At 42.4% G+C, this 27,808-nt stretch overlaps 1 protein-coding gene across 8 annotated transcripts in view; it reads right to left on the bottom strand.

Moving 5' to 3' along the window:
- Positions 1-26,468, bottom strand: part of LOC116504730 (tenascin-X-like) — a 134,529-nt gene extending 108,061 nt beyond the window's left edge. For all 8 annotated transcript variants that reach the window (XM_032211940.1, XM_032211943.1, XM_032211947.1 and 5 more), the window contains exon 1: positions 26,387-26,468. The gene's annotated coding sequence lies outside the window, so the exon portion shown is untranslated. The remainder of the gene's footprint in view (positions 1-26,386) is intronic.
- Between the last annotated feature and the right edge of the window lie 1,340 nt (positions 26,469-27,808).

The raw sequence follows: 27,808 nt of genomic DNA, 5'->3' as shown, positions 1-27,808 counted from the left end.
TGGTTTTCTGTGAGCCGCCCTGAGTCCCCTCAGGGAAAAGGGCGGCCTACAAATGCAAATAAAACCTAAAAACCTAAAAAACCTAACTTCCTACACATGGAAGCCAGAACAAAGTTGGCAGCTTTAAGAGGTGTGGGCTTCAACTCCTAGAATTCCCTCTTGGCTGAAGAAATCTGGGAGTTGAAGTCCAGACATCTTAGCGGTGACATGATAGGAGTGTTCCAATATCTAAGGGACTTTTGCAAAGAAAGAATTGGAATTGATGAATTGGAAGTAGGAGGAACTCAACTCACTGGTTGTTATTCTTTAAGAGAGCCACACCATTGATCAACAAAGGCACTTATTTTTACACACAATTAGCCCAGTCTGGAGATAGGAAGGAATAGGCAGAACCTCTGTCTCGATCTTTGTGAGCTTGCTGATAAGAAGAGAAAGTAAACTGTGGGGAAAAGAAATCCATTGTTATACCAGGAGTCAGGACCCCTTGGACTCGGGGCAATACCCAAGAACTTCCACTATTTGGAATATTTGAATTTATCAGACCCAAACATTCCAATTTTACCCAAAAAAAAAAAAAAAAAACCACCTCCACCCCACCTCGCTTGCAACTGCATATATCTTAGAAATTGTTGGAAGAAATGTCCTTCTGGGTTCAGTTCCAAGAGGGGTGGGGGGGAGAGACACTGGAAACATGGCGGCTGATTGGAAAGATGGTTTTAATGGTGGACAGGACCACATGGTTTGAGGTCCTGAGGGGAAAAGGGGGGGGGGGTGTCACATGCCTTGAAAATCTTGAAGAAAAAGGGCAGAGATGCTGAGTGCCCTTGGGTTTTATGCCCTCTCTGAGCTTTTGAATTTGAGCTTGTATTCTGATTGGTTGTCAGACTCTCATGGGGCCATGAAAGAGCAACTCTGTAGGTTGTCTTTTGAGTCCCAAGCTTGGCTGAGCTGTTGCTGGGCGATGATGTAATGCAGGGGTAGTCAATCTTTTTATACCTACCGCCCACTTTTGTATCTCTGTTAGTAGTAAAATTTTCTAACCGCCCACCGGTTCCACAGTAATGGTGATTTATAAAGTAGGGAAGTCAATTAAATTAAAAAAAGGAAAGTGCTTCAGTATCGGACAAAACCCCTACTGCCTACCATGAAAGCTGGAACGCCCACAAGTGGGCGGTAGGGACCAGGTTGACTACCACTGATGTAATGAAAGGGCTTTGGGCAATTCCTAATATGGCTCTGCCTGAAGGAGGTAGATCTTTGTTATGTAGAATAGACTGGCTCAGGCCTTAATGGCCCATTGACAAAAGGGGGGGGGAGTTTCTGTCTCCCTTTTAGGGGAAAATATTCTGCCCTTTTAATATTTAATATTTAATATTTCATTTTCCTAGGAGAGGTGTGGGTGTAGGAATTCAGTTACGCCTTGAATTATTATGTTTTCATCAGTCTTAGACTGTGAATCTGTGAAATCATAATAACAGAGAAATCTATTTACTGAGGACAAATACCAGAATGGACTATCCTCGATAAATAGAGATAATTGAACTATATGTACTGTAGGAAGTTAGCACCCACCCCACTCCTAGGAAAATGAAATATCCTGGGAAACATTGAAAAGGCAGAATATTATATTTCCCTGGATCAGAAATGGAGAAACACATTTTTAGGCAGGAATCAGACTCACACTTAATAGCCCCCACCTTTGTCAACAGGGTATTAAAAAAAAACCTGGGCCTGTCTATTCTACATAACAAAAATCTCCCCCTTGAACTCCAGGGTGATGGGATTAAGGCATGATAGTATTAGCCCTTTACTCATCTCACCACAGGGCACCTGGGAAGAAGCCATGTTCAGCCAAATCTGGACTCAAGACAGCCTACAGAGTTGCCCCTGCATTACCCCATGGGAGTCTGACAACCAATTAGAATACAAGATCAAGATCAAAGGCCAGAGAGGGCATAAAACCAGGAACTTTCAGCATCTCAGTCTCTCTTCTTCACCCAACATCTTGAAACATGTGGTTTCCCCCTTTTCTGTTCAGGAGCTCAAGCCATGTGATCCTGTCCACCATTAAACCATCTTTCCAAGCAGCCTCCATGTTTCCAGTGTCTTTTTCCCCACTTGGAACTTTAGCCAAAAGGACATTTCTTCCAACAGTACTTTAGGCAAACAATTATTTCTGGTACGAAGCATTAAAATGTGTCCTTTCTTTTTCCCCTCGCCCTTTCACATTTTCATAGAGGTTGAAGAAATGCAATAAATAAAGGAGAATATTTATAGCTCAGGGTTGAAGGGTGTTCGGTGCTCTCTGAGCTTGGTTTCAGAGCCCAAAAAAGATCAAAAAGACCAAAACACCAAGATTAACATCTGACCAACAATCAAGAAGTAAACACTAACACAATCAAGCAAACAAGCTAACAATAAACAGGCCAGCCAAAGAACCACCAAACCACTAACACTGACAGGGCAAGTCACTGGAATATAAATTGAGAGCAAAATCCACTCCTTGCTAGTACTGATGGTGTTACCTAGTTTGGTAATGAAATGTCTGCAAGAAAACAAGAAAGCTCAGAGAGCACCAAGGACCCTTGAAATTCAATAAAAAGCAGTGTGCAGCAGCTGCCAAAAAAGCCAACACAGTTCTAGGCTGCATAAACAGAGGGATAGAATCAAGATCATGTGAAGTGTTAATACCACTTTATAATGCCTTGGTAAGGCCACACTTGGAATACTGCATCCAGTTTTGATCACCACAATGTAAAAAAGATGTGAAGACTCTGGAAAGAGTGCAGAGAAGAGCAACAAAGATGAGTAGGGGACTGGAGGCTAAAACATATGAAGAACGGTTGCAGGAACTGGGTGTGTCAAGTTTAAGAGAAAGAAGGACTAGGGGAGACATGATAGCAGTGTTCCAATATCTCAGGGGTTGCCACAAAGAAGAGGGAGTCAAACTATTCTCCAAGGCACCTGAAGGTAGAACAAGAAGCAAATGGTGGAAACTAATCAAGGAGAGAAGCAACTTAGAACTGAGGAGAAATTTCCTGACAGTTAGAACAATTAATCAGTGGAACAACTTGCCTCCAGAAGTTGTGAATGCTCCAACACTGGAAGTCTTTAAAAAGATGTTGGATAACCATTTGTCTGAAGTGGGGTAGGGTTTCCTGCCTAAGCAAAGGGTTGGACTAGAAGACCTCCAGGGTCCCTTCCAACTCTGTTGTTCTCTTCTAATAATAAAGAGATTAGAGGCCTAGTTTTCACTTTGCATTATGGCTCATTACCACTGTGAAGGAAATTAGGAAGTGTGATACAGCTATCACCGGTGGCATTGATGTGGGCAACAGGAATGCGAGCGGATTCCATGACGCAGATCCCACAGCCCTCTGCCAAAACGGGAAGGTCAGGAAAACGTAACGGCCATGAAAACACACCCAGCAGGATGTGAAACGCAACTGGAAACCAGCCAGTGAGAATCAGACACGAAGCAAGAAGCTGGCAGCAGAGAAGAGGAAATGATATAGGATTAGACATGATAGAGGGAGAGTACCAGCATCTCTTTGAAATGCCCCAATGACAGAGGCAGTAAGCAAACTGTCTCGTATGAAATCTTGTACGATTGCATTCCCTAGAGTCACCTTTTCTAGGAGTAAAATCTTCCATGGCAACAATTCACAGGTATTCTTTGACTTACAATTGGAATTAAATCCAGAATTGCGGTCATGAGTCCTTGTGGTCGTAAATTGAGGCATTACAAATAGTCCTCAACTTACAACTGTCATTGAGCCTGGAATTACGGTCATAATTCATTGTTGTTGTAAATCAAGGCATCCCATAACAAGATCTAATTTTTGAGGGGGGGGGTATCTTTTGTGGGAATCTTTAAGCGAACACCATGGTCATTAAGGGCGGGTGGGGGTGTTCATAACTTGAAGAGTTGCTAAGTGACTGGTTGCAAGTCGGAGACCACCTGCATAAACCAGAGTTTACATTACTTCCATTTGTCCATTTGACTGTTGTAAATGTGAGGACCGATTTTAAATCACTTTTTAAAGTGCCGTTGTAACTTCTAGCAGTCACTAAATAAGGGCCAAGAGACCTTGTAAGCCGAGATCTCCCTACATTTGAATCATGTTCTGCCTCTTCTTTTCCAGATAATGTTCTATGACAGTAAGACCTTAGTGGCTGAAGAGAAATTTAATTACAGGCACTCCTGATTTATAATCACAACGGATTATAAACGGTTGCTAAATTAGACAGTTTAATGAGTTTTGCTCCAGTTTATGACTTTTCTTGCCACCGTTGTTAAGCGCCTCACTACAGTTGTTGAGGTAGGAACATGGTTGTTAAGTGAATCCGGCTTCCCCATTGACTTCACTTGTCAGAAGGTCGCAAAAAGGGAATGAAGTAACCCTGGGACATGGTGAACGCCATAAACACATGCCCAGTTGCAACGCATCCAAATTTTGATCAAGAATAAAATAGAATAGCAGAGTTGGAAGGGACCTTGGAGGTCTTCTAGTCCAACCCCTTGCCTAGGCAGGAAACCCTACATCACTTCCAACAAATGGTTATCCAACATCTTCTTAAAAATTTCCAGTGTTGGAGCATTCACAACTTCTGGAGGCAAGTTGTTCCACTGATTAATTGTTCTGTCAGGAAATTTCTCGTAAGTTCTAAGTTGCTTCTCTCCATGATTAGTTTCCATCCATTGCTTCTTGTTCTATCTTTGGGTGCCTTGTTGAATAATTTGACTACCTCTTCTTTTTGGCAGCTCCTGAGATATCGGAACACTGCTATCATGTCTCCCCTAGTCCTTCTTTTCATTAAACTAGACATACCCAGTTCCTGCAACCGTTCTTTATATGTTTTAGTCTCCAGTCCCCTAATCATCTTTGTTGCTCTTCTCTGCACTCTTTCTAGAGTCTCCACATCTTTTCTACATTGTGGCGACCAGAACTGGATGCAGTAATCCAAGTATGGCTTTACCAAGGGATTATAAAGTGGTATTAACACTTTACGTGATCTTGATTCTATCCCTCTGTTTATGCAGCCTAGAACTGTGTTGGCTTTTTTGGCAGCTGCTGCACACTGCTGGCTCCTATTTAAATGGTTGTCCACTAGGATTCCCAAGGTCCCTCTCACAGTTACTACTATTGAGCAAGGTGCTACCTATACTGTATCTGTGCATTTCATTTTTCTTTTTTGTTTCATTTTCATTTTTGTTTATCAGGTGATTGTGGGGATGCAGCAATGGTCGTTAAGTGTGACAAAAGACACATTTTTCAGTGCCGTTGTAACTTTCAACTGTCTTTAGACTTAGAATAACTTTATTGTCACTTTAAATGTGCACTGATCGGCCTAGATTAAAATGAAATTTTGTTGCATACAGCTCTCAAAGGGTGGCTACCTCCAAATTACACTACATAAACATGACAAACAAACAAAAAACAAATATTATACATATATCCACATACCCACATACATTATATGACACAAAGAAATAGCACAGTCTAATTTGAGTGTATATATGTACTGTACGTATTGAGAAAAATGAATCTTTAAATGAATGTTGTACGCCGAGGAGTACCTGTAGTAGCATTACTCCCTGTCCTGCAGTTACAGTGTTCAAAGGTCTAGAGTCTGTTGGGGGCAGCTGTACTCTAAATTAACTTTGTCATATAGAGAACTGACATTACCCTCCCTACTCTCCATTTATATGCACAAAATTCAGATTAATGCACTTCTGGAATCTATGAAACCAACATCTGAGCTCTGGAGCGAAGCCTGTACTATATCACTATATCTTTGTTCCAGCTGCTGGCTTAAAGCTCAATAATTGTCTAATCCACTTTTCTGGCCTTCCCTTCATTCCTTTCAGGGGTTGCTCTATTATTTTTCAGTTAAGGGATAATCCAAATAACATAGCCCAGTATCATATAATCAGTTCAGTACTCAAAGTTTGCTAGCAGTTGCAAAACTTACAATAGCTCACGGCACTGTCTAACAGCCAGCTTCCAAAACACTCAGATTAGATCAGCCCAGCATCTAACAAACAGAGAGAGCTAACAGTCATTCTGGCTCCCTCTTATGGCCGATTGAGGAAAACAGCAGTCAATCACATTTTACAGTATGATTTAAAGAAACAGGTATAGCATTGTTACATGATTTATATATTGCCAACCCAACCGTTAGATTACATTCCTAACACTATTCCACTTTTCTGGCTTTTCTTTCATTCCTTTCAGGGGGTTGCTCTACTATTAATTGGGAGTAATAAAATGTTTATTATCCTTATGTTTTCCTTATGTTAAGGAAATTGCTTCTCACATAAAGTCTAAGCTAGACTAATCAAATTCTCCCTGGCCTAGGTCCGTCTGTCCGTCCGTCCTCCCTCCCTCCCTCCTTCCCCTCATTCTCCTTCCTTCCTTTCACCCTCCCTCCCTCCTTCCCTCTCTCACTCCTCTCTTTCTCCTTCTTTCCTTCCTCCACACTCCCTTCCCTATTTCTCCTTCCTTCCTTCCTTCCTTCCTTCCTTCCTTCCTTCCTTCCTTCCTTCCTTCTTCTTTCCTTCCTTCCTCTTTCCTTCCCTCCATCCCTCCCTATTGCTTTTTAAATGCAGGCAGTCCTCAGCTTACAACAGTTCATTCAGTGACCATTCAAAGTTACAATGGCATTGAAAAAGGGCTTACAACCCTTTTCACAGTTATAGCCTTTGCAGCATCCCCATGATTGTGTGATCAAAGTTCAGGGGTTTGGCAACTTGTTCATACTTAACGACTGCTGCAAAATGAAGAGATAAAGAGATAGCTAGCTCTATACATAGGCAAAAAAAAAAGTTGTATGACCATCAAGATATAGGATCAAATTGGACAGGTTCCATTACAGTTGTATGTTGAGGACTACCTGCAAATCATATACATTCTTCTCCACCCCCACCCCATGTGTAGGAGTGGCCCTTCTGACTCACCATCCCAGAATTCCTGCCCCAAGGGGATGAATTTTCTCACCACAACGTACACCCAACCTTAAGGAAAGTAAACAGATCTCCAAATTGGAATTGTAGAAAGTGAGCACCCACCCCTCTCCTAGAAGGATGAAATATTTTGAGAAATATTAAAAAGGCAGAATATCAGAAACAGAGAATCGTGCTTTTGGAAAGCAGCCCCCACTTTTCTTAATAACCCTCAGCAGATGTCAGCACTTTAGAGATAAAGAGATAGCTAGCTCTATACATAGGCAAAAATTCCATGTAGCAAGGTCTGAACAAAGGTAGGATTAGCCCTCAGTCACAATAGGGATTGGGACGTGGTGGCTCAGTGGCTAAGACACAGAGCTTGTCGATCAGAAAGGTCAGCAGTTTGGCAGTTCGAATCCTTAGCACTGCATAATGGATTGAGCTCCCATTACTTGTCCCAGCTTCTGCCAACCTAGTAGTTCGAAGCACGTAAAAAATGCAAGTAGAAAAATAGGGACCACTATTACCAATGTTCCCTGTGCCTTCAGTATTTAGCCCTGTGCCTTCAGTATTTAGTTCGAGCCAAGGTGGCGCAGTGGTTAAATGCAGCACTGCAGGCTACTGCTAGATCAGCAGGTCAGCGGTTCAAATCTCACCGGCTCAGGGTTGACTCAGCCTTCCATCCTTCCGAGGTGGGTAAAATGAGGACCCAGATTGTTGGGGGCAATATGCTGACTCTCTGTAAACCGCTTAGAGAGGCCTGAAAGCCCTATGAAGCGGTATATAAGTCTACTGCTATTGCTATTGCTATGCCAAACACATGATGCAGAGATGCAGCTGGCTCTTTGGCTTTGGAATGGAGATGAGCACCGCTCTTAGAGTCGGGAACGACTAGCACATATGTGCGAGGGGAACCTTTACCTTTACAATAGGAATTGCCCAACAAGCCCCTTCAACCAACTTCCCAGACAACCTGCAGAGCCAGCTATGACCCCTGCATAGCCCCATGGGAGTCTGACAAGAGCCAATAGAATACATGTTCTTACACAGGAACAGGAATCTCACGTTCAAAGCCCTCACTCTCAATGCCATGTGGTCAGCTGCACCAGAGAACCATGTGCTTGGTGGTTCTGCTTCACCATTAAACCATCTTTCCATGTTTTCCAGTGTCTTTCTCCCGGCTTGGAACTGAACCCAGATGGATATTTCTTCTAACAGAATGAAATAGTCTGGACAAAGCTTGGGTCCCCAGCTTTCTGATTTGCAAAAAGAAAAAACCCCATGTTCTCCCTAATTTTTCCCTTCTTATTTTTCTTGTTGGAGAGGCTGTTTCCTTTTCTGACTGCGTGTTGCAGGGGAACGGACAGCTTTGAATCTATTTTATTGGTCTCGTTCCTGTGGCTTTCTCAGCAATCTCTCATGCAGATGTTTATGGGCTGAAGCTTTGCAGAGCAGCAGGGAAAAATATTTCTGGTTAGTCGCACAGCTTTGTTAAATGCCTGTGTTGTTTCCAGATACATGATGCAGCCGTGATTAAATTATCAGCAGGGAAGACATATGTCACACTTTAAGTGCTGGGAAAGTGATTGGGTGGTTCCCCAGGGCTTTGCAATTGGTCTGAATTTATTTTTTTTTTAAATCCACACTGACCTCACTTAAATGCATTATGTATGTCTTTACCCTAAGGAATAGAAGTGAAGATTAAAACCAGAGGTTTAGAATGTATACTTTGTAAGCCTTTGGTTTTAATCTTATCTTTTAAGGGATGCGCTGCGTGGTGGTAAGAACAACAGAACTTAGTATTTTATTTTATTATTTCATTTCTTTATTTTATTTTTTATTATTTCATTTCTTTATTTTATTTTATTTAGTAAAGGTGAAAGTTTCCCTTGTACATATGTGCTAGTCATTTTTTTTTTATAGCAATAGCAGTAGACTTATATACCGCTTCATAGGGCTTTCAGCCCTCTCTAAGCGGTTTACAGAGAGTCAGCATATTGCCCCCAACAATCTGGGTCCTCATTTTACCCACCTCGGAAGGATGGAAGGCTGAGTCAACCCTGACTCATTCCTAACTCTAGGGGCTGATGCTCATCTCCATTTCAAAGCCAAAGAGCCAGCACTGTCCGAAGACGTCTCCATGGTCATGTGGCCGGCATGACTAAACGCCGAAGGTGCATGGAACACTGTTACCTTCCCATCAAAGCAGAGGTGGGTTCCTACCAGCTCGCACCAGTTTGGTAGAACCGGTTCCTCAAATCTACCGAACCGGTTAGAAGAGGTTCCACCAGTGGACCCGGAAAGCAGGCCACACCTACAGAAGAGGTTCCAAAATTTTTTGAAACCCACCACTGACAGACAGACAGACAGACAGACACAGACAGACACAGACACACAGACACACACAGAGAGACAAACAGACCCACACAGAGAGAGAAAGAGAAAGAAAGGAAGAAAGAAATAAAGAAAAAAGAAAAAAGAAAGAAAAAGTGAGAGAGATGAAAGAAAAAAAGGAAAAAGGGACAGAGAGACAAAAGGAAGGAGAGAGAGAGAGAGAGAGAGAGAAAGAAAGGAAAGAAAGAAAGAAAGAAAGAAAGAAAGAAAGAAAACACATGGCTGGCAAGCCACTCCCACCAGGTCACATGGCCGGCAAGCCACTCCCACAAAGGAGACCACACCCACAGAGTAGGTTCAAAAAATTTTTGAAACCCACCACTGCATCAAAGGTAGATCCTATTTTTCTACTTGCATTTTTTACGTGCTTTGAAACTGCTAGGTTGGCAGAAGCTGGGACAAGTAACGGGAGCTCGCTCCGTTATGCAGCGCTAGGGATTCAAACTGCTGACCTTTCTGATTGACAAGCTCAGCGTCGTAGCCACTGAACCACAAGGCTAAAGACATCTACTCTATATAATAAGAAGTTGCTACTATTATTTCACTTCTTGAGTACATATAAATGTGGCTTTGGAGAAAAACCCATGCAGTGTTTGTGTGCTTATTAGATGTTTATCCAGCCTTTATTACTTTATTAGGAACTCAATGATTCTACATAGTACTCCTTCTTACTCCTATGTTCCCCACAATGATAACCCAATGAAGTGTGCTGGACTGAAGGAGAGGGATTGGCCCAAAGTCACCCAGCCAGTTTTCACGCCAAAGGTGAAAACAGTCACAGTCACCTGGTTTCTAGCCCGCTGCCTTCACCACCAGCCAAACAGGCTCCACCAAAATTGCTTAGTTCCCATTCAAAAGAACCTTCTTTCCCTCGCTGCTGATATTGAGAAAGCTCCTTCTCTCCAATCCTAGCCATCCTTCCATTCCTTTGCCTGCTGAGCAAGTCCCAAACACAGCAAGTTATACCGAGAATGTCTCTCAGCGTCTAAGCTACTGAGCCACTGAGCATCCCTTTTTATTTAGTAAGTTCCCTGAAATCAAGAGGCCTGTCCTCCATGTGGGATGCCTTCCAATTCTTTGATCCATGAATTGCTGCTCCGTTGCGCACAATCTCAGATTGTTCCCAGTTTGTAGACAAAAGTGTTGACAAAAAAACCAAAACTGGCCATTGGATTGTGATGGGAGGCCCATCTGGCTTTCATGTGGTAGGGAATTAAAAATGCTCTGGTGGAGGAGGAGACCATCGACCATGGAAGCCGGCCTGAGCTGGCTTCTATTTCTAACATCTTCCTCATAAAAATAAACAGGAGAAGCCAACAGAGGTGGACAGGATGTTAAGGTTCTGCATCAATGCAGGATGTGCTGCTGGGGCTCTCAGGCGTGCCTTCCAGATCCTTCCAGAAACTTTCCATTCCCTTGATTACCAGCTTCTCCCTGGCAGCAGCTGACCCTTGGAAGCTATGTGTCAGTGATGATGGCTAACCCTTTTTGTCATCATGGGCCGAAAGCGCAACAATGCACCCACACTTATAATGCAATGCGCACATGACACCTCACTGCACCCCACACCTGTTCCCCATGCATGTGCATGTGCGTGTGACTAGGCTAGAGGACCTCTGAAGGGACTTGCAGTTTGCACTTCTGTGAGAATGTCGATTGAGATTCAAGGTTCCCAAAGTTGTAACTATCCATCTTTCTGTTAGTCTGGGATTGGTGGACCTGTTCTATCATGTACCTCATCTTCCATCATCTACTCTACTCTAACACTGGTTTGTATTTCTCTCCCCAAAGTTAATACCTCTCTCCTGCCCAAAGTTAATACTTCCACTAGATATAGGCCTTTCATTCAGTATCTAGTAGCTCTAGAAGAGCCATGGGTAACTTTTCAAGGTACTTATAGGTAGTCCTCCACTTACGACCACAATTAAACCCAAAATTTCTGTTACTAAGTGAGACAATTGTTGAGTGAGTTTTGCCCCATTTTGCAATCTTTCTTGCCACAGTTTTTAAGTGAATCGCTCAGTGGCGAAATCATCTGAAGCCTGCTACTGGTTCGGGTGAGTCTGCTACTGAGCACCCGCTTTGTGCATGCATGCGTGCCTGAGGCATGCCCATGCAGTGCTAAAAAAGGAACATTTTGAAGCCAGCCAAGTCTGCAAATATTAGTAGAACAGCGGGGGGAGGGGGAAATCCACTGTGCCACACGATTTAGATTAGCTAGAAAGCAGGAAATCCAACGATTCTAGCTAATATAAATTGTGCGTTACAGCTGATCGTCGGAAATACCGTTTCGCCCGAACCGGTAGCATTTTTTTTTTACTATTGATTCAGATGAACCAGTCTGAACTGGTCGCATTTCACCCCTGGCATCACTGCAGCTATTAAATTCATAACAGGGTTGTTAAGTGAATCTGGCTTTCCCATTGACTTTGCTTGTCAGAAGGTCACAAAATGAGATCACATGACCTTGGGACAAAGCAACGGTCATAAGTATGAACCAGTTGCCAAGCATCTGAGTTTTGACCACATGACATGTAGGAAAAGGCTGCAACGGTCGTAAGTGTGAAAAACGTTCATAAGTCACTGTTTTCAGTGTTTCACTTTTTTCAGGGTTATTTTTTTCCAGTGTCGGTCACTAAATGAACTGTTGAAAGTCCAGGGCTACCTGTGTTTTAGCAATCCTGAGATTCAAGAAGCACATATTTGAAATGTAACTTGAAGAATGCACAATAAAAAAAAAAACCCCAAACAAACAGGTTCCAATTCTTTGACCAGGACTGTTTAACAGAATATGATCGACAAAGTCACAATGGTGGCCAGAATGTTGTGATTAATGCTGCCTCCATATTTACGCACATCGGGCGGTAGCTGGCCTGCATCTTGCAATATTTCAGCAACGCTGTCAGTACCCCGTTTTTTGCCTTGGGCTTCCTGCCCCACCACACCCCACTTGGAAGCAAAACAAAACCTTGTGTTTATCCAAGCAAAATGCGCAAAAGGATAGGTCCCAGATCCAAATTAAACAGCCCGTCCATCTTAATTCGGCTGTAAGCAGTTCTTTGACTCAGGAAACAGAGCTCTCTTGATTAAGAGCTTATAAACAGCCAACGCTAATGCGGCCCTTCAGATCAGAGAAAACCCAGCTTCAATCTGGATTCCAGCCAGATATCTCCCTGTCTGTCTCTCAATTTCAAGCATTATTTAAGACACTCCCCCCAAAAGGATGAGGAAAAAGAGCCACCTTTACAGCTTTCTCTTTAAAGACCTCAGCTGTCCTTAGCAAGGATAGCTTTATACATTTATAAATGGGTTCAAGCTCATAAAATATAGCATAACCGAGGCTTGTTTATTCAATACTTTCCCCCCTCCACCCCCATTTCTCCATTAAATCAAATGGCCTAGTAATTAGTGGAGGTCTGTGGAGAAACTTGAAAGTACTGAAAACTCTCAGATGGCATTAGATCAGAGATAGTATTCAGCAGCTTCTGACCAGTTCTGGAGAACCGGTAGCGGAAATTTTGAGTAGTTCGGAGAACTGGTAAATACCACCTCTGACTGGCCCCGCCCCCATCTATTCTCTGCCTCCCGATCGTGAGGGAATGGAGATTTTACAGTATCCTTTCCCTGCCACACCCACCATGCCACGCCCACCTAGCCATGCCACGCCCAAACCGGTAGCAGAAAAATTTGAATCTCACCACTACACTCGATCCCCTATTTTGGGTGAGAAGTAGGAATTTTTAAAATGTATTAGATTTCTTTTACCCCATCTTTGTTACTTTATAAACACCTCAAGGCAGCAAAAAGTTTATTTATTTATTTTAATGTAAATTATTTATAATTTAAATAAGAGAGCCAGTTTGGTCTAAAGGTTAAGGTGCTGGGCTAGAAACCAGGTACCTGTGAGTTCTCGTCCTGGCTTAGACATGAAAGCTGGCTGGGTAAATTTGGGCCAGTCGCTTTCTCTCAGCACCACCCACCTCACAGGTTGCTCCACCTGTCCTCTACAGGTGGAGAAAATAGGAGGAAAGAGTTACTTATAAAGGCAGGATAAAATTCCAATAAATAAATAAATAATATTGCTTTATAAGTATGGTAACTCAAGACAGCTAACGCACATAGATTTTATGTAACAAATTTAGAATATTTGGAATATTAGCCAAATATTTGGCTAATGAATTTTACAAATAAATAAATAAAAATAAATAAACAGACATAAAAATGTTTTGAATTGTCTCTGATATCTGCTTTCATCAGTGGTGGGATTCAAAAATGTTTACTACTGGTTCTCTGGGCGTGGCTTGGTGGGCATGGCAGGGGAAGGATACTTTAAAATCCCCATTCCCTCCCACTCCAGGGGGAAGGATATTGCAAAATCCTCATTCCCTCCCGATCGGTTCACCGACAAATGCTCCCTAGACAAAAGTGCGCCAACAAAAGTGCACCATCAACAAACAACATAGTGGGACGTGAAAACAACATTATAACCCTAACCATAACTATAACCATAATCGCGCTTTTGTCAGCACGGTTTTGTCGGTGCGCATTTGTCTAGCGCGCATTTGTCGGGTCACGCTCCCGATCAGCTGGAACTCGGGAGGCAGAGAATAGATGGGGCGGGGCCAGTCAGAGGTGGTATTTACCAGTTCCCTGAACTACTCAAAATTTCCGCTACCGGTTCTCCAGAACTGGTCAGAACCCGCTGAATACCACGTCTGTCTTTAGTCCTGCCTCACAGGCTCTTTTCCCTGGGGGTTGTGACTTTTACCAGAAACATGTGTGCCCATGTTAATAGTTTATGTGTGATCACTGGAGTGGAGGGGGGGGAGAATTTAGACCCACAAAATTACATACTTGGGGGAAATTCTTCCTGTGTGGCTAACATTTTCCAAAACCGCATCTTAAACTGATTAATGTGATTATACAAATCATCCGGATTTGTCTATGTAATTTTTTTTTCTTCCTCTTCTCATAACATTAGGAATAACCTAGTGAAATTGACCAGGACTGTATTGAGTTGAGAAAAATTAAATCTTTCAAACCCCACATCACCAACTTATCAAGGCCACAGATTTTTTTTGATGGCCCATGAAATAGCTTTTTTTTTTTTTTTAAATCACACAAGCTGTATTTATATTACAACTTTCATTCTAATGATGAAATATGTGCATTCCGTTCTTTGTAAAGATCGTTGCTGTTTTTCAGCATTACCAGAGGATGATGTGATCTGGGCTTTGGGGGAGTTATGAAGAGCGTGGAAGAAAGGGAAAATCTATCTTTTGTCATGCGTAACATTAAAACTTGGCTCATTATCCATAACTGATGGGGATGATAGTCTGCACAGACAAAAAAGTAAACTATTTACTGAGCCAATGTCAAATTAATGCATGGAATTTGCTCGGAAAGTCATTGCGACAGATGACTTTTTAAAAGGCTCAGAGAAGAAATATGTGGATGTGGAAAAATTGTGTTAGGAGAGAAAAATAGCATTGGCAGAATCCATCCCCACCAACTTTAAGTATCTATAGCAGGGATAGGCAACTTTGTGCCCTCTGAATAGCAATAGCTCTTAAACATATACGGGCATTCCTCAACTTACAACAATACATTTAGTGACAGTTCGAAGTTACAACAGCACTGAAAAAAAATGACTTATGACCATTTCCCCACACTTACAACCATTGCAGCATCCCCATGGTCATGCGATTTTAGATTCAGATGCATGACAACTGATTTATGATGGTTGCAGTGTCCTGGAGTCATGAGATCACCTTTTGCGACTTTCCCACAAGCAAAATCAATGGGGAAGCTAAATTCACTTAACAACTGTGTTACTAATTTAACAACTGCAGTGATGTCGCTCAACAATATGGGGCAAGAAAAGTGGTAACATGGGACAAAATAAACTTAACTAATTTCTCACAGTGTCTGACCTAGGCTTCCCAAGAGCATGAAGCAAACTCCTGGTCCCAACAAAAAACCCTTTTATTAATTTACTGTGAATTCTGCTCCCTCACAAACAGCGAAGTCTTTCAAGGGAGGATTTACAGTCACAGACTTTATCTGGCCAGGCCGATATCTGCAAAACTTGGCAAGGAGTCTCGGAGAGTCATGAGCCAATTAAGTGAACTAATTGTCTCCTGCAAACTCCACTCCCCTTTCGCTCCTCATTTATTTCCTCTGGGAGGGGCCATTCATTGTTCACATGTGGCTTTACTCCAGAGGTGGGTTGCTCCCAGTTCGGTCCGGTTCGGTCGAACCAGTAGTGGCAGCGGCGGGAGGCTCTGCCCACCCTCCCGGATGTTTCTGTGCATGCGCACAAGCATGAACAAACCGGTAGTAAACTAGTTAGCAACCCATCACTGCCTTATCCCTGTTTTTTAGCTGTTCTCTTTGGCTGGCAACTCTGCGCATACGCACACTGGGAACAGGCTCCAGTTGTTTTTCTGCCTCACTGATGCCTGACTCTGAAGGCAGCTGATAACCGGCATACGGCTCTGGCCCCCTCTCTGCCTCTGACACAGCGCCCTCATCAGAGCCTTTCCCAGACTCCAGGAGTGGCCCATGTACCTCCCCAACCGCCTCACTGTCCGAATCTGCTGCCAATTCTGCTGTCTGCTGGTGGTCCACAACACTTAGTATCAATATAAATTCTGGGCTCAGTTGTGGTCGTAAGTTGAGGACTGCCTGTATACTGCCCCATAGTAATTTATGGCACTTTTTGAGTGGTTCACAATATCAGCATTTTGCCCCCCAAAATCTGGGTTCTCATTTTACCACATTTAACTGCTTTAGATTCCAACTCTTAGAAACATGGTCGGCATGACTAAACACGGAAGGCGCATGGAACGCTGTTACCTTCCCACCAAAGTGGTCCCTATTTTTCTACTTGCATTTTTTACGTGCTTTCAAACTGCTAGGTTGGCAGAAGCTGGGACAAGTAACGGGAGCTCACTCTGTTGTGTGGCGCTAGGGATTCGAACCGCTGAACTGCCGACCTTTCTGATCAACCAGCTCAGCGTCTTAGCCATTGAGCCACAAGGCTAAAGACATCTACTCTATATGATAAGAAGTTACTACTATTATTTCACTTCTTGAGTATGTATAAATGTGGCTTTGGAGAAAAACCCATGCAGTGTTTGTGTGCTTATTAAATGTTTATCCAGCCTTTAATACTTTATTAGGAACTCAATGGACTTACTTGGACTTAATCTTCGTAAATGTCAACGTCCACAAGGCAGTGACCGTTGCATTGTGAAGGCCAAAGGCAGAACGTCACGGATTACAGAGTTGTTTATCCGTGTGTTGTCCTGCCATTGGGTTCTCAGCTTGTTTCACGGTTCCGTCGCCACGGGAACCAACACTCCCCATTTATCCGGGCTTGTAACCGGCTATGGTTTCCCAATGGTTCTACATAGTACTCCTTCTTATGTTCCCCCCAATGATAACCCAATGAAGTGTGCTGGACTGAAGGAGAAGGATTGGCCTAAAGTCACCCAGCCAGTTTTCATGCCTAAGATAGTACTAGACTTCACAGTCACCTGGTTTCTAGCCTGCTCCCCTCACCACCAGCCAAACGGGCGCCACCAAAGCTGCTTAGTTCTCATTCAAAAGGACCTTCTTTCCCTCGCTGCTGATTTTGAGAAAGCTCCTTCTCTCCAATCCTAGCCATCCCCCAAGGCTGCTCCTTTGCCTGCTGAGCAAGTCCCAAGCACAGCAAGTTATACAGAGAATGTCTATTTCAGTGCCATTTCCGTAGAAAGCTGAGAGGCCTGGCCGATGCCCCGCACATACCTGCACATACAAACAAGGTTTCTGTCTCGCCCCTTTCTCCTCCAACAGACTTTCCCTCCCCCAGCCCCCCTTCCTGTCTTTCTGGCTCCCATTCAAAAGGCCAGACCTGAGACGGACTCGCCCCAGCCGACGCTGTTGAAGCAGGGCTGTCTAGAGAGGGTGACCGTATCCAATCAAATAAGCTAAATCAAATCAAACTAAAGTAGTCATCCAGCATTGGTTAGAGCTGGAATTCCTGGACCACTTTTCCAGCAATCTCCAAGTGGCTCCGTTCCTTAGGAATAAAATATACACAGCAACAGTCTTCAATATACAGAGCTACAGACTGCTCTTTCTACGTATTAACGATTCACCTGTGGAGCCAGTTAGCAGCATCAAGTTTCTGGGCAGTGTAGAGATAGATAGATAGATAGATAGATAGATAGATAGATAGATAGATAGATAGATAGATAGATAGATGGATGGATGGATGGATGGATGGATGGATGGATGGATGGATGGATGGATGGATGGATAGATAGATCATATGAAGAACGGTTGCAGGAACTGGGTATGTCAAGTTTAAGAGAAAGGAGGACTAGGGGAGACATGATAGCAGTCTTCCAATATCTCAGGGGTTGCCACAAAGAAGAGGGAGTCAAACTATTCTCCAAGGCATCTGAGGGTAGAACAAGAAGCAATGGGTGGAAACTAATCAAGGAGAGAAGCATCTTAGAACTGAGGAGAAATTTCCTGACCGTTAGAACAATTAATCAGTGGAACAGCTTGCGTCCAGAAGTTGTGAATGCCCCAACACTGGAAGTCTTTAAGAAGATGTTGGATAGCCATCTGTCTGAAATGGTGTATGTAGGGTTTCCTGCCTGGCCAGGGGGTTAGACTAGACAACCTCCAAGGTCCCTTCCAACTCTGCTATTGTATTGTATTGTAAGATAGATGATAGATAGATAGATAGATAGATAGATAGATAGATAGATAGATAGATAGATAGATAGATAGATAGATAGATATAGATAGATCATACGTACGTACGTATGTACATACATACATACATACATACATACATACATACAAGTGCTATACCATATCGACTCAAAATTGACCCATCTGCTAATTTCCTCCTGTCTTCCAATTTCACATCTCTCTTTGTCTCATGAAACCCAACACCGCAAACATCTTCGTTGACCAGGTTAAAACTAAAGGAATAAGCTTTAAGACTGACAGGGAGCACCCATCAAGTTATTTCCAAGGTGGCGCAGTGGTTAAATGTAGCACTGCAGGCTACTTCAGCTGACTGTAGTTCTACAGTTCGGCTGTTCAAATCTCACCGGCTCAGGGTTGACTCAGCCTTCCATCCTTCCGAGGTGGGTAAAATGAGGACCCGGATTGTTGTTGGGGGCAATATGCTGACTCTGTAAACCGCTTAGAGAGGGCTGAAAGCCCTATGAAGCGGTATATAAGTCTAACTGCTATTGCTATTGCTATTGCTATTTCCTCTCCTCAAAAAGCCAGCACTACTAAAAATGCTGGCCTATGACTATATTTTTTTTTCATTTAATGACCCTGTAATCCCTTGCATTAGGCGACTGAATGGAGCTGAGCATTTACTGGCCTGATGCCCTTTCTGATGCCAACCCAGAATTCACAGCAATTACTCATGGCGCCCGAAGAGAGAAATATCTGCCACTATCGTAAGATAAAACTCACAGTCTCTTGATTGTGAGGTGACAGCTCCACCTCTCGGCCGCCATGCTGCTCTGGCCTATGACTTTAATAAAGATTGGGTTTATTTATTTATTAATATTCCACTTTTATTAATCTTATAAATAACTCAAGGAGGCAAACATACCTAGCGCTCACAGTCTCCCACTTTCTAGCCTAGTGCTTTAAATATCAGAACAAATTTGCTCTTGATTTGATTTGATTTATTAGTTTACTAGCCTCTCTATGCAGAGATTGAAAGAGGAATGTTCATAGCAAGGGGTGTGGTTACAAGCAAGGTCTTAGCAAGGAAAGTTTTGATATTTCAATTGGGAAATGTCGGTGATCAGTGCCAAATAACCTGAAGGCTGATCCCATTCAAACCATGCAGATCCACCCAGCACGTTTTCCTCTTTTATCAGAAACCTAGCTGGCTAAACCTCACTTCCGAGTTCAAATCCTTCCATTGTGTATTTGTTGTGTGTGTGTGTGAGAGAGAGAGAGAGAGGGAGGGGGGGGAGGGAGGGAGGGAGGGAGGGAGGGAGGGAGGGAGGGAGAGAGAGAGAGAGAGAGAGAGAGAGAGAGAGAGAGAGAGAGAGAGAGAGAGATTGCTATCATCTATCTATCTATCTATCTATCTATCTAATCATCATCTGTCATGGCCTCCCAACTCACATACAGTGACTCCAGTGGTATATAGCTTTAAAATCCACAATATAAAATCCATAAAACGTCACTACTCACCATAACCCTAAGGGGGCAACAGATACAATCACACTAGCCACTTTATTAGCTCTATATCAACCTGTAGTCCCCAGGTCAGTTGACAAAGCCATATCTTCAGAGTCTTCCAGAAAAATAACAAGGTGTGTGTGTGGAGGGGGGGCAGTCTTATCTCTACAGGAATGTTATTACATAGGGAGGGAGCCAACACCGAGAAGGCCCCTTTTCTTGGTCTTGCCAGGTGACCTTCCCTAATGGATAGGACCTGCAACATGCCTTCCCATCCTGGTGGGCTAAATATTGTTAATGGGGAGGAATTTCAAATAACCTTTTAACAGGTCAGCTCAAGAAAAAAAAAACAGAGAGTTTTAAGTCATCTAAATATTGTGGCTGCGTTACCATAGCTGGGATGCAAAACTCCAGAAGACCACTAGGTGGTAGCAAAGAAGTGAGAAGCTGTCTCTTTGCTGCACTGAGTTGCCTTTCCAGCTGGAAGACTATGGAGATTCTCAGTCATCCAAGTCATGGTTGTCCCAAAGATGCTTTTTTCAAGAGGCAACTGGACTTTCTGGTTTTTTTCTTTGAAGACATTTTGCTTCTCATCCGTGAAGCTTCTTCAGCTCTGAAGAAGCTTCTAGGATGAGAAGCGAAATGTCTTCAAAGAAAAACCAAAAAGGCCAGTTGCCTCTTGAAAAAAACACCCTTGGGACTACCAGCTAAAAAATGGCTTAGTGCCTTGGTCTCAATTTGGTTGACCTGTGGAGGACTAAGGAATATATACCTAGGAGTCCTTCGGGATTGGGCGGCCTATAAATTAAACAAACAAACAAACAAACAAACAAACAAATAAATAGAAAGGGGATAATATGGATTCTTCTGAGGTATAAATTATATAAACAAACAAACAAACAAATAAATAAATAAATAAATAGAAAGGGGATAATATGGATTCTTCTGAGGTATAAATTATATAAATAAATAAATAAATAAATAAATAAATAAATAAATAAATAAATAAATAGAAAGGGGATAATATGGATTCTTCTGAGGTATAAATTATATAAACAAACAAACAAACAAATAAATAAATAGAAAGGGGATAATATGGATTCTTCTGAGGTATAAATTATATAAATAAATAAATAAATAAATAAATAAATAAATAAATAGAAAGGGGATAATATGGATTCTTCTGAGGTATAAATTATATAAACAAACAAACAAACAAATAAATAAATAGAAAGGGGATAATATGGATTCTTCTGAGGTATAAATTATATAAACAAACAAACAAACAAATAAATAAATAGAAAGGGGATAATATGGATTCTTCTGAGGTATAAATTATATAAATAAATAAATAAATAAATAAATAAATAAATAAATAAATAAATAAATAGAAAGGGGATAATATGGATTCTTCTGAGGTATCTGTGGAGATTCTCAGTCATCCAGGTCATAGTTGTCTCAAAGGTAAGCTTTTTCAAAAGGCAACTGGACTGTTTTATTCCTTGAGGAGGAGGAAGAAAATGTTTCGCTTCTCATCCAAGAAGCTTCATCCGTTGCTAGCCCTTCCGACCTGTGGAGTCTTTGGTGCTCTCTGAGCTTAGTGGTTTTCATCCAGATCAGTGGTAGGATTCAGCCAGTTCGCACCTATTTGGGAGAACCGGTTAGTAACTTTCTAAGCAGTTCAGAGAACCGGTTGTTTGAAGACATCTTATTTTTTTCCCCACTTTACAGGGCTAATCCTGTGAGGAAGGCAGGAAGAAAACATTCTGGTGTTGTTTCTAGCCTAATGTTTATTTTCCTGATTACAGAAACTGCCTCTCCGGTTAACCCTTATTACATTGCAACAGCTAAGGCGAAGCGCCCATCGACATGAGTGATGTTGAGTTGGCCACTCCCACACGGTCACATGAGCCACTGAGCCCCGCCTACCCAGCTGATCATTAGGGCAGAGAACCAGTTGTTAAATTATTTGAATCCCACCACTGATGCAGATGTTTCATTACCCAACTCAGTGACATCTTCATTGCTTCAGAGCAAACCCCATCCTCCTTTGCCCTGAAGATGTGACCTTGAAAGGTAATGAAACATCTGCACAAAAACAACCAAACTCAGAGAGCACCAAAGATTTCTAAATTCAACCCTGAAAGTTAATACAGACTTTCTTTCTCTTGGTACCCTATTGACCTGCCCACCTGCCCAAATTTCTTGAGGACCTCTTCCAGTCTGGACTCAAAGTCTATACGGTATTTGCAAAGTATGTTTACTGCCTTTGAACATAGAGGTCCTGCATGGGGCCATCCAGAATGGGGCAACCCTAACAAATCATCAAAGAGGGACACGGTGGCTCAGTGGCTAAGACGCTGAGCTCGTCAATCAGAAAGGTCGACAGTTCGGTGGTTCGAATCCCTAGTGCTGCGTAACAGAGTGAGCTCCCGTTACTTGTCCCAGCTTCTGCCAACCTAGCAGTTCGAAAGCACGTAAAAATGCAAGTAGAAAAATAGGGACCACCTTTGGTGAGAGGGTAACAGCGTTTCGTGCACCTTTGGTGTTGAGTCGTGCCGGCCACATGATCATGGAGACGTCTTCGGACAACGCTGGCTCTTCGTCTTTGAAACGGGGAAGAGCAACCCCCCCCTAGAGTCAAGAATGACTAGCGCAAATGTGCAAGGGGAACCTTTACTTTTACCTTTAACAAATCATCATCGTTGATGGACAACTAATAATAATTCATTTATTTGGCATGGATTTGAGAATAAGGCACGGAAACTTTGCAACACCTTTACAGACAGTTAAGCTGAACCACTTACTCCCTGAGGAATCCCTCTTCTCCTACCCCATCCACTTGCAAATACCTCTAACCACTGAGAGTAAATTGTAGAATAAGTAAGGTACTAATACCAATCTATGAGGTACTAATACCACTCTATAAAACTTTAGTAAGGCCACACCTAGAATACTGCATCCAGTTTTGGTCACCACACTATAAAAAAGATGTTGTGACTCTAGAAAGAGTGCAGAGAAGAGCAACGAAGATGATTAGGAAACTGGAGGCTAAAACATACAATGAACAGTTGCAGGAAATGGGCATAACTAGTCTAGTGAAGAGAAGGTCCAGCATTTTTCCAATATTTGAGGGGCTGCCACAGAGAGGAGGGGTTCAACCTATTTTCCAAAGCACCTGAAGGCCAGACAAGGAATAATGGATGGAAACTAACCAAGGAGAGATTCAACCTAGAAATAAGGAGAAATTTTCTGACAGTGAGAACAACCAGAAGTTGTGGGAGCTACATCACTGAAGCTTCATCAAAAAGTGACTGGACTGCCATCTGTCAGAAATGGTGCAGGGTCTCCTGCTTAGGCGGGGGGTTGGACTAGATGACCTACAAGGTCCCTTCCAATTCTGTTAATCTGTTAAAAAATATCACACATACACATGGAACAGTGTTTCTGAAGCTCAGCAAGTTTAAGATGTGTGGATTTAAACTCTCAGAATTCCCTGGCCAACTGAGTTGTGTTAGACTCAAAATACCTCCTAATAATGAAGGAAGGACAGATGCTAATGAAACCCCAGCCTTTGACTCCAAAAAAATTACTAGCAAAAGCCTAGAAGAGTTTAAACTTAGAAGAGTGGCTACAAAAAAAATGCTTTTTAACTCGACAAGTGCTGGCAGAGGAAGCACAGTGCCCTTCACACCAACTCTTAGCTCTCATATGATGCAGAGATCACTTCCAATAGTCCATGTTGACTGAATGATGGGAGATTCAACTAGGTGGGCTGTTTTTGAAAAATTCAGGAGGATCAGACCTGTTTAATACTGGGATGAGGGGCCACCAGGAAATCCAAAGACTGAGGCAAAAAAGCATTCTGGTATAAGCAGTGGCAAACTACAATATGTCATTGCTACGGAAAGTTTGCAATCAGCAGGAGCTGAGCTCAAAAACAAAGAATTGGGGATTATTACTACTAGATCTATTATTGTTACTAAGAGGAAGTTTACTCACCTTTGTGAGACCCGGTCAAGTCTTATTGCAAACCACAAATTAATACAGATATTAATTTCTTCTCCATCTCCCTGACATGTCATTTTCCTGGATTTTGATGATCTTTTTTGCGTTATTAGCCGATCCACCCTCAGGCGGAAACTCTCATTTATTCTGCTCCCTTTTAAAATTAATTTTACAATCTTTCTCCCCCTGCCTAGCTCTGCCTCTAAAATATCATATCTTTCAAATCTTATTTAGCGCTCATCACTTTTTCTCCTCACTGGCAGCTTTCTATCTCTTCCTCAATTTCTTTTTTTATGCTCCTCTAACCTGTGGTCAGGGATGATGGCATTTGGAGTTGTGCATATTCTTCCCGTCTCTGCCCTGTTAAACAGTTGCCTGTCATTTTCCTCTGCTATCTTCTACCTCAGTGCTTCCCAAACCAGGGTAAATGATCCCAAATGAGGTAAAATTAGTTTCCCTTTGGGTCACAACATTCAAATCCTTTGCCCAATCACAACAGAGACATTTAGGCAATGACTTTTCGATGAGTGATTTTGGCTGAAGAAGAAAAGGGTTTAAGAAGTACCCTTCTATCTATAAAGGAGAATATGTGTAGCTCAGGGTTGACCTGAGAGGTCCTTGGTCTTTTAGTGACTAGCACTGATGATGTTACCAAGTTTGGTAACGAGATAACAGCAAGAAAACAACTAAGCTCAAAGACCACCTAGGATCCCTCACTGCTCTATTACATGCTGCTCTATCTAACTTGATGTTTCTCAAATTTTGCAACTTTAGGATATGTAGACTTCTACTCCCAGAATTCCCCAGCCAGCCAGCTGGGATGTGAGAACTGGCTGGGGAATTCTGCGGGCTGAAGTCCACATATCTTAAAGTTGTCATGTTTGAAAAACACAGATTCACTTATCTATCTTCATTGGTTTTCCCTCTTCTCTCTTTCCAGCTACTGGTATTCTTTTATCAATATTTTTTAAAACTCAGTGGCACTTAGGGTAAGGTTCCTCTTGCACATATGTGCTAGTCGTTTCCAACTCTAGGGGGCAGTGCTCATCTCCATTACAAAGCCAAAGAGCCAGCACTGTCCGAAGACATCTCCATGGTCATGTGGCTGGCATGACTAAACACCAAAGGGGCACAGAATGCTGTTATCTTCCCACCAAATGTGGTTCCTATTTTTCTACTTGCATTTTTACATGCTTTTGAACTGCTAGGTTGGCAGAAGCTGGGACAAGTAACAGGAGCTCACTCCGTTATTTGGTGCTAGGGATTCAAACCGCTAAACTGCCGACTTTTCTGATCGACAAGCTCAGTGTCTTAGCCACTGAGCCACTGATCTTCCTTCTATTCCACTTTATTCCCTCTCTTTCCTTTTTATAACTCTGCTAACTTAACTCCATTCAAGCAAATTTACTGTTTTATCTATATTTATAGAAAAGCCAGGCTTAGCCATAACACAGAAGAGTTTGATATTGCTCAGACCAATAAATATTGATACATTTTATTCAAAGACAACGTCTACCACCAGCTACAGCACATTTCCTTACTAAAGTCATGAAATCCTATGCCTTTGAATTAAATATGTTCATTTGAAAAGATGCTACCATACTTCTGATTTTGAGCTATTTTTGTAACTGATAACTGCTCATATTTATACAGTACAATTACCGCATAAACAAATACAATTCATTACTATAAAATATCTTCCACTTTGTGTCTGCTCTTTTTTCCTGTCTCTCTTGCCCCACAAATTAGATTATTCTACTTAATCTGAATCAAAAGAACATTTTTAAAAAAAACACCTTTGAGATTAGCTCTGCCTTCATCCTACAAATTAGATGCTCCTGGAAGTTCTAATATCAGAAAAGTGCCTGGAAAGTCAGGATAACAGAACGACAGAATAACAGAGTTGAAAGGGGTTTTAGAGGTCTTCTAGTCCAACCCCCTGCTCATGCAGGAGACCCCATGCCATTTCAGACAAATGGCTGTCCAATCTTTTCTTAAAAACCTCCATTAATGGAGCGTCCACAACTTCTGGAGGTGAGCCATTCCGTTGATTAATTGTTCTCACTGTCAGGAAATTTCTCCTTAGTTCTAGGCTGCTTCTCTCCTTGATTTGTTTCCATTTATTATTTCTCGACCTGCCTTCAGGTGCTTTGTAGAATAGATTGCCCCCCCCACTCTTCTCTGCGGCAGCCCTTCAAATATTGGAACACTCCAACCATGTCCCCCCATTTCCCAAATAGGACCAGTCCAGTTCCACTTAGCTGGGATTGCAGATGGCTTCAGTACATCAAATGTTCTCCATTCACATTTCAAAGCTCATCTTCACTAGATTAACATATCTTGCAATTTAGCAGTTCCTTAGGCTAGTTTTGGGCTCGATCGGGTACCCCAGGCTGAATTCTTTTTCGGGGAGCCTTCAAACTTCCTTTCCCTGTGCTCATTTTCACTGTCTCTCTTCACTTCCTCTCATTCAAACATTTTCTCTATCCATCATCCTAATTTAGTGCTCTCTCTCGCTCTCTTCGCACAAATGTCACTTTGATTAGACAAAAGAAAAGAAGAGAGCTAACATCTGTGCCTCAAACATCTGGATCTCCCACTCCGGGTCTTGATCTTGCCCCATCAGTATCTTTTCCTTTGTTGCCATGTCCCATTGTGCCCAGGAACTCATTGCTTTACCAAAATAAAAAATAAAAAAATCTCCATAATGACCCTTTGCAAGTTCCCTCCTTTACAGTGAAATGGGATTTCCTCTGTCACCCTCCCTGCCCTCTGCAGTATCCACAGTATCTTGCAGGTTTCCCATCTTACTTGCAAAAAGTTGGATGCTCAGGCTGGAACAGAGAATAGCCGCATTTAATCACTCGCTGCTGCCTCTCCGACTGTTTCACTCCTCCGTTCTCTCTCTTGACAGCGTCTCTGCCCTGGAGAGAGGAGGAGACAACCTTCTGGCCATCGGATTTCCTGGCTCAGAGCAGCCCTGGCGTGAGAGCAAGCATATGTGCCTCACAAGTGTGTGTGTGTGTGTGTGTGTGTGTGTGTGTGTGTGCAACGCACACATACAAACCCACACCCAAAACTCATTCACTCCCTCCTTGGTTTGGAATCATCGAGCAGCGTCTGACACAATTGCCATGAGATCATAAATGGGAATGGCTGATAACCATCTTGGCATTCGAGGAAGAAGGACGCTTGGGAAGGCCTCTTCTTCCAACACTCTCGGCTTTTTTCTTTTTCTTTTGGTTCTCCTCTACCCTCTTTCATTGGTTGCATCCAGACTCTGAATGGTGTCCCATATCTATCAAAACTTTGGATCAGAGTAACAGTCTTGGAAGGGACCTTAAAGGTCTTCTAGTCTAACCCCCTTCTTAAGCAGGAAACCCTATACCGTTCCAGACAAATGGCTATCCAACATCTTCCTAAAGCTTTCCAGGGTTGGGGCTTTCACAACTTCTGGAGGTAAGCTGTTCCACTGATTAATTGTTCTGTCAGGAAATTTCTCGTAAGTTCTAAGTTGCTTCTCTCCATGATTAGTTTCCATCCATTGCTTCTTGTTCTATCTTTGGGTGCCTTGTTGAATAATTTGACTACCTCTTCTTTTTGGCAGCTCCTGAGATATCGGAACACTGCTATCATGTCTCCCCTAGTCCTTCTTTTCATTAAACTAGACATACCCAGTTCCTGCAACCGTTCTTTATATGTTTTAGTCTCCAGTCCCCTAATCATCTTTGTTGCTCTTCTCTGCACTCTTTCTAGAGTCTCCACATCTTTTCTACATTGTGGCGACCAGAACTGGATGCAGTAATCCAAGTGTGGCTTTACCAAGGGATTATAAAGTGGTATTAACACTTCACAGGATCTTGATTCTATCCCTCTGTTTATGCAGCCTAGAACTGTGTTGGCTTTTTTGGCAGCTGCTGCACACTGCTGGCTCCTATTTAAATGGTTGTCCACTAGGACTCCCAAGGTCCCTCTCACAGTTACTACTATTGAGCAAGGTGCTACCTATACTGTATCTGTGCATTTCATTTTTCTTTTTTGTTTCATTGTTTCATTTTCATTTTTGTTTATCAGGTGATTGTGGGGATGGATTAATTTTTCTAACTATCAGGAAATTTCCCTCCTAGTTCTAAGTTGCTTCTCTCCTTGATTAGTTTCCACCCATTGCTTCTTGTTCTACCCTCAGGTGCCTTGGAGAACAGGTTGACTCCCTCTTCTTTGTGGCAACCCCTG

The sequence above is a fragment of the Thamnophis elegans genome, chromosome 2, assembly GCF_009769535.1.
Source record: "Thamnophis elegans isolate rThaEle1 chromosome 2, rThaEle1.pri, whole genome shotgun sequence".
Classification (NCBI taxonomy): domain Eukaryota; kingdom Metazoa; phylum Chordata; class Lepidosauria; order Squamata; family Colubridae; genus Thamnophis; species Thamnophis elegans.
This window is presented reverse-complemented; position numbering and strand designations above follow the sequence as displayed.